The sequence below is a fragment of the Acanthochromis polyacanthus genome, chromosome 12 (assembly GCF_021347895.1).
Source record: "Acanthochromis polyacanthus isolate Apoly-LR-REF ecotype Palm Island chromosome 12, KAUST_Apoly_ChrSc, whole genome shotgun sequence".
Classification (NCBI taxonomy): Eukaryota; Metazoa; Chordata; class Actinopteri; family Pomacentridae; genus Acanthochromis; species Acanthochromis polyacanthus.
The window spans coordinates 36,173,179-36,181,713 of NC_067124.1; positions in this window are offsets into that span (position 1 = coordinate 36,173,179).

Consider the following 8,535-nt stretch of genomic DNA (forward strand, 5'->3'; position numbering starts at 1 on the left):
GGAAAATAGGTGCACAGGTTGTTCAACTGGTTGAGCGGGCGACTCTTAAACAGGACTGTTTCAGAGATGCAGATTCAAGTCCAGCTCATGGCCCTTTACTTTAGGTCTTCCCTGCTTTCCTGTCAACAAGTTGCATTGTCTTAAATGTGGATAAAACGTCACAGTTTAGTTGGTCGTCTAAAAAACAAAAATCATAGTTTACTATGTTGTCTTTTGGAGCACGATCTCAATCTACCAGGAAAACAGAGTATGTGTGAGATACAGTAGCTCCTGCGTGTTCGTTGAATAAAGTGACAGAAAAAGGTATTTTGGTCTCATTAAACATGTTTATTTAACAGTAGATTGAATATAGCATACAGAGCTCTGGGTCCAAACGTCTATTACTGACAACAACAGGATTCTTGTCAGGTCATGAAGCCTGACTCGCTGTTCTTCCCCTGACCCAGCCTTATATCTAGTTTCACAGGTGCATAAGCATTCAGGGTGTCTTTTTCTTCTGCTCATCTGACTCCCTCATTTGCATATGAGCAGCCATCTTGTTGTCCTGCTCCTGATCTGGATGCTGTGTTCCCGGCCTCACAGCCATGAAGATGGTTCCTCTTTGAAAGGGAGAATGAAACCTCAGCAGTTGTTCTTATCTGTGGAACAGAGTCTCCAGGATAACCTTCAAACAGAGTCCCCATCATAACCTGTCAGAGAGTACGCTTCCTCTCCTGCATACCTCCTTCATCCAGTATTTTTCCATCATCATTGACAGTGTAAAACATCATCATAGACAGTGTAAAACATCATCATAGACAGTGTAAAACATCATCATAAACGGTGTAAAAAATTTGAAATATAATTCTATAAAAGAAAGCAATTAGTATAAAAACAGTTAGTATAAAAACTCCATTTAAAAATATTATAGAAATCCCACATATCCAAAATGTGGTAAAAAAAAAAAAAAAAACAATATGTGAAGAAAAGGTGCACAGGTAGTTCAACTGGTCGAGAGGGTGACTCAGAAGCAGGACTGTGTCAGAGACACAGGTTTGATTCCAGCTCATGGCCCTTTACTGCAGGTTTTTCCCTGCTTTCCTGTCTTGCTCTCTGGTTACCTATTGAATAAAAGCAACAAAAGAGCCCAAAAAATAAGTTATAAAAAACGTCATAGTTTAACATGTCGTAAACATGTCAAATGTGGAAAAAATGTCAGAATTTAATATGTCGTTCAAAATATGACAAAAAACGTCATATTTTGTTTTGCTGTAAATCATCACAACATTTAGTCAAGCACAGTGGAAGAAGAAGAGGAGCGACAGAAATAAACAAATACAACATAAGAAAGAAATGGTGTTGATGTTCTTCCAAGACTTCACATTCCACTAAGAATGGACTCCTCATGTCTGTTGTTGAAATACATCAATAGCGTCCTCATCCTCCATCTCCAGCTGTGCAGGTGTCCGTTTCTTTATTTGGCTGTCCATTAAACCTAAACCTTATCTGATGAATTGACAAACTCTAACTTTTGCAGCACGCCTTCATTAGATTGCTGAACGGAGTGTGCCTTTTGATTTTGAACTGTATGTCTGACCCATCCTGACCAGCTACCCTGAGGTCAATGTTGTCCAAAATGTCACTAAAATGTCATATTTTAGTATGTTGTCCAAAATGTGACAAAAACATCATTTTTTAGTATGTCGTCCAAAGTATGACAAAAACGTCTTAGTTTAGTATGTCGTCCAAAATATGACCAAAAACGTCAAAGTTTAGTATGTCGTCCAAAATATGACCAAGAACGTCATAGTTTAGTATGTCGTCCAAACTATGACAAAAACGTCATGGTTTAGTATGTCGTCCAAAATATGACCAAAAACGTCAAAGTTTAGTATGTCGTCCAAAATATGACCAAGAACGTCATAGTTTAGTATGTCGTCCAAAATATGACCAAAAACGTCAAAGTTTAGTATGTCATCCAAAATATGACCAAGAACGTCATAGTTTAGCATGTCGTCCAAAATATGACCAAGAACGTCATAGTTTAGCATGTCGTCCAAAATATGACCAAGAACGTCATAGTTTAGCATGTCGTCCAAAATGTAACAAAAACATCATTTTTTTAGTATGTCGTCCAAAATATGACAAAAACATCAAAGTTTAGTATGTCGTCCAAAATATGACCAAAAACGTCATAGTTTAGTATGTCGTCCAAAATATGACCAAAAACGTCATAGTTTAGTATGTCGTCCAAAATATGACCAAAAACGTCATAGTTTAGTATGTCGTCCAAAATGTGGGGAAAAATGTCATAGTTTAGCATGTCGTCCAAAATATGACCAAGAACGTCATAGTTTAGAATGTCGTCCAAAATATGACCAAGAACGTCATAGTTTAGTATGTCGTCCAAAATGTAACAAAAACATCATTTTTTTAGTATGTCGTCCAAAATATGACAAAAACATCAAAGTTTAGTATGTCGTCCAAAATATGACCAAAAACGTCATAGTTTAGTATGTCGTCCAAAATATGACCAAAAACGTCATAGTTTAGTATGTCGTCCAAAATATGACCAAAAACGTCATAGTTTAGTATGTCGTCCAAAATGTGACAAAAACGTCAAAGTTTAGTATGTCGTCCAAAATATGACCAAAAACGTCAAAGTTTAGTATGTCGTCCAAAATATGACAAAAACGTCAAAGTTTAGTATGTCGTCCAAAATGTGACCAAGAACGTCATAGTTTAGTATGTCGTCCAAAATATGACCAAAAACGTCAAAGTTTAGTATGTCATCCAAAATATGACCAAGAACGTCATAGTTTAGCATGTCGTCCAAAATATGACCAAGAACGTCATAGTTTAGCATGTCGTCCAAAATATGACCAAGAACGTCATAGTTTAGCATGTCGTCCAAAATGTAACAAAAACATCATTTTTTAGTATGTCGTCCAAAATATGACAAAAACATCAAAGTTTAGTATGTCGTCCAAAATATGACCAAAAACGTCATAGTTTAGTATGTCGTCCAAAATATGACCAAAAACGTCATAGTTTAGTATGTCGTCCAAAATATGACCAAAAACGTCATAGTTTAGTATGTCGTCCAAAATGTGGGGAAAAATGTCATAGTTTAGCATGTCGTCCAAAATATGACCAAGAACGTCATAGTTTAGAATGTCGTCCAAAATATGACCAAGAACGTCATAGTTTAGCATGTCGTCCAAAATATGACCAAGAACGTCATAGTTTAGTATGTCGTCCAAAATGTAACAAAAACATCATTTTTTTAGTATGTCGTCCAAAATATGACAAAAACATCAAAGTTTAGTATGTCGTCCAAAATATGACCAAAAACGTCATAGTTTAGTATGTCGTCCAAAATATGACCAAAAACGTCATAGTTTAGTATGTCGTCCAAAATATGACCAAAAACGTCATAGTTTAGTATGTCGTCCAAAATGTGACAAAAACGTCAAAGTTTAGTATGTCGTCCAAAATATGACCAAAAACGTCAAAGTTTAGTATGTCGTCCAAAATATGACAAAAACGTCAAAGTTTAGTATGTCGTCCAAAATGTGACAAAAACGTCATTTTTTAGTATGTCGTCCAAAATGTGACAAAAGCGTCATAGTTTAGTATGTCGTCCAAAATATGACCAAAAACGTCAGTTTAGTATGTCGTCCAAAATATGACCAAAAACGTCATAGTTTAGTATGTCGTCCAAAATATGACAAAAACGTCAAAGTTTAGTATGTCGTCCAAAATATGACAAAAACATCAAAGTTTAGTATGTCGTCCAAAATATGACCAAGAACGTCATTTTTTAGTATGTCGTCCAAAATGTGACAAAAACGTCAAAGTTTAGTATGTCGTCCAAAATATGACCAAAAACGTCAAAGTTTAGTATGTCGTCCAAAATATGACCAAAAACGTCAAAGTTTAGTATGTCGTCCAAAATATGACAAAAACGTCAAAGTTTAGTATGTCGTCCAAAATGTGACAAAAACGTCATTTTTTAGTATGTCGTCCAAAATGTGACAAAAGCGTCATAGTTTAGTATGTCGTCCAAAATATGACCAAAAACGTCATAGTTTAGTATGTCGTCCAAAATATGACAAAAACATCAAAGTTTAGTATGTCGTCCAAAATATGACCAAGAACGTCATTTTTTAGTATGTCGTCCAAAATGTGACAAAAACGTCAAAGTTTAGTATGTCGTCCAAAATGTGACAAAAACGTCATTTTTTAGTATGTCGTCCAAAATGTGACCATAAACGTCATAGTTTAGTATGTCGTCCAAAATATGACCAAAAACGTCATAGTTTAGTATGTCGTCCAAAATATGACCAAAAACGTCAAAGTTTAGTATGTCGTCCAAAATATGACAAAAACATCAAAGTTTAGTATGTCGTCCAAAATATGACCAAGAACGTCATTTTTTAGTATGCCATCCAAAATGTGACAAAAACGTCAAAGTTTAGTATGTCGTCCAAAATATGACAAAAACGTCAAAGTTTAGTATGTCGTCCAAAATGTGACAAAAACGTCAAAGTTTAGTATGTCGTCCAAAATGTGACAAAAACGTCATTTTTTAGTATGTCGTCCAAAATGTGACAAAAGCGTCATAGTTTAGTAAGGAGTCCAAAATGTGACCATAAACGTCATAGTTTAGTATGTCGTCCAAAATATGACCAAAAACGTCATAGTTTAGTATGTCGTCCAAAATATGACCAAAAACGTCATAGTTTAGTATGTCGTCCAAAATATGACCAAAAACGTCGTAGTTTAGTATGTCGTCCAAAATGTGACAAAAACATCAGTTTAGTATGTCGTCCAAAATATGACCATAAACATCATAGTTTAGTATGTCCTCCAAAATATGACCAAAAACGTCAAAGTTTAGCATGTCGTCCAAAATGTGGAAAAAACGTCATGGTTTAGTATGTCGTCCAAAATATGACAAAAACGTCAAAGTTTAGTATGTCGTCCAAAATATGACCAAGAACGTCAAAGTTTAGTATGTCGTCCAAAATATGACCAAAAACGTCAAAGTTTAGTATGTCGTCCAAAATATGACCAAAAACGTCAAAGTTTAGTATTTCATCCAAAATATGACCAAAAACGTCATAGTTTAGTATGTCGTCCAAAATATGACCAAAAACGTCAAAGTTTAGTATTTCGTCCAAAATATGACCAAAACATCAAAGTTTAGTATGTCGTCCAAAATATGACCAAAAACGTCAAAGTTTAGTATTTCATCCAAAATATGACCAAAAACGTCATAGTTTAGTATGTCGTCCAAAATATGACCAAAAACGTCAAAGTTTAGTATTTCGTCCAAAATATGACAAAAACATCAAAGTTTAGTATGTCGTCCAAAATATGACCAAGAACGTCATTTTTTAGTATGTCGTCCAAAATGTGACAAAAACGTCAAAGTTTAGTATGTCGTCCAAAATATGACCAAAAACGTCAAAGTTTAGTATGTCGTCCAAAATATGACCAAAAACGTCAAAGTTTAGTATGTCGTCCAAAATATGACAAAAACGTCAAAGTTTAGTATGTCGTCCAAAATGTGACAAAAACGTCATTTTTTAGTATGTCGTCCAAAATGTGACAAAAGCGTCATAGTTTAGTATGTCGTCCAAAATATGACCAAAAACGTCATAGTTTAGTATGTCGTCCAAAATATGACAAAAACATCAAAGTTTAGTATGTCGTCCAAAATATGACCAAGAACGTCATTTTTAGTATGTCGTCCAAAATGTGACAAAAACGTCAAAGTTTAGTATGTCGTCCAAAATGTGACAAAAACGTCATTTTTTAGTATGTCGTCCAAAATGTGACCAAAAACATCATTTTTTTAGTATGTCGTCCAAAATATGACAAAAACATCAAAGTTTAGTATGTCGTCCAAAATATGACCAAAAACGTCATAGTTTAGTATGTCGTCCAAAATATGACCAAAAACGTCATAGTTTAGTATGTCGTCCAAAATATGACCAAAAACGTCATAGTTTAGTATGTCGTCCAAAATGTGGGGAAAAATGTCATAGTTTAGCATGTCGTCCAAAATATGACCAAGAACGTCATAGTTTAGAATGTCGTCCAAAATATGACCAAGAACGTCATAGTTTAGCATGTCGTCCAAAATATGACCAAGAACGTCATAGTTTAGTATGTCGTCCAAAATGTAACAAAAACATCATTTTTTTAGTATGTCGTCCAAAATATGACAAAAACATCAAAGTTTAGTATGTCGTCCAAAATATGACCAAAAACGTCATAGTTTAGTATGTCGTCCAAAATATGACCAAAAACGTCATAGTTTAGTATGTCGTCCAAAATATGACCAAAAACGTCATAGTTTAGTATGTCGTCCAAAATGTGACAAAAACGTCAAAGTTTAGTATGTCGTCCAAAATATGACCAAAAACGTCAAAGTTTAGTATGTCGTCCAAAATATGACAAAAACGTCAAAGTTTAGTATGTCGTCCAAAATGTGACCAAGAACGTCATAGTTTAGTATGTCGTCCAAAATATGACCAAAAACGTCAAAGTTTAGTATGTCATCCAAAATATGACCAAGAACGTCATAGTTTAGCATGTCGTCCAAAATATGACCAAGAACGTCATAGTTTAGCATGTCGTCCAAAATATGACCAAGAACGTCATAGTTTAGCATGTCGTCCAAAATGTAACAAAAACATCATTTTTTTAGTATGTCGTCCAAAATATGACAAAAACATCAAAGTTTAGTATGTCGTCCAAAATATGACCAAAAACGTCATAGTTTAGTATGTCGTCCAAAATATGACCAAAAACGTCATAGTTTAGTATGTCGTCCAAAATATGACCAAAAACGTCATAGTTTAGTATGTCGTCCAAAATGTGGGGAAAAATGTCATAGTTTAGCATGTCGTCCAAAATATGACCAAGAACGTCATAGTTTAGAATGTCGTCCAAAATATGACCAAGAACGTCATAGTTTAGCATGTCGTCCAAAATATGACCAACAACGTCATAGTTTAGTATGTCGTCCAAAATGTAACAAAAACATCATTTTTTTAGTATGTCGTCCAAAATATGACAAAAACATCAAAGTTTAGTATGTCGTCCAAAATATGACCAAAAACGTCATAGTTTAGTATGTCGTCCAAAATATGACCAAAAACGTCATAGTTTAGTATGTCGTCCAAAATATGACCAAAAACGTCATAGTTTAGTATGTCGTCCAAAATGTGACAAAAACGTCAAAGTTTAGTATGTCGTCCAAAATATGACCAAAAACGTCAAAGTTTAGTATGTCGTCCAAAATATGACAAAAACGTCAAAGTTTAGTATGTCGTCCAAAATGTGACAAAAACGTCATTTTTTAGTATGTCGTCCAAAATGTGACAAAAGCGTCATAGTTTAGTATGTCGTCCAAAATATGACCAAAAACGTCAGTTTAGTATGTCGTCCAAAATATGACCAAAAACGTCATAGTTTAGTATGTCGTCCAAAATATGACAAAAACGTCAAAGTTTAGTATGTCGTCCAAAATATGACAAAAACATCAAAGTTTAGTATGTCGTCCAAAATATGACCAAGAACGTCATTTTTTAGTATGTCGTCCAAAATGTGACAAAAACGTCAAAGTTTAGTATGTCGTCCAAAATATGACCAAAAACGTCAAAGTTTAGTATGTCGTCCAAAATATGACCAAAAACGTCAAAGTTTAGTATGTCGTCCAAAATATGACAAAAACGTCAAAGTTTAGTATGTCGTCCAAAATGTGACAAAAACGTCATTTTTTAGTATGTCGTCCAAAATGTGACAAAAGCGTCATAGTTTAGTATGTCGTCCAAAATATGACCAAAAACGTCATAGTTTAGTATGTCGTCCAAAATATGACAAAAACATCAAAGTTTAGTATGTCGTCCAAAATATGACCAAGAACGTCATTTTTTAGTATGTCGTCCAAAATGTGACAAAAACGTCAAAGTTTAGTATGTCGTCCAAAATGTGACAAAAACGTCATTTTTTAGTATGTCGTCCAAAATGTGACCATAAACGTCATAGTTTAGTATGTCGTCCAAAATATGACCAAAAACGTCATAGTTTAGTATGTCGTCCAAAATATGACCAAAAACGTCAAAGTTTAGTATGTCGTCCAAAATATGACAAAAACATCAAAGTTTAGTATGTCGTCCAAAATATGACCAAGAACGTCATTTTTTAGTATGCCATCCAAAATGTGACAAAAACGTCAAAGTTTAGTATGTCGTCCAAAATATGACAAAAACGTCAAAGTTTAGTATGTCGTCCAAAATGTGACAAAAACGTCAAAGTTTAGTATGTCGTCCAAAATGTGACAAAAACGTCATTTTTTAGTATGTCGTCCAAAATGTGACAAAAGCGTCATAGTTTAGTAAGGAGTCCAAAATGTGACCATAAACGTCATAGTTTAGTATGTCGTCCAAAATATGACCAAAAACGTCATAGTTTAGTATGTCGTCCAAAATATGACCAAAAACGTCATAGTTTAGTATGTCGTCCAAAATATGACCAAAA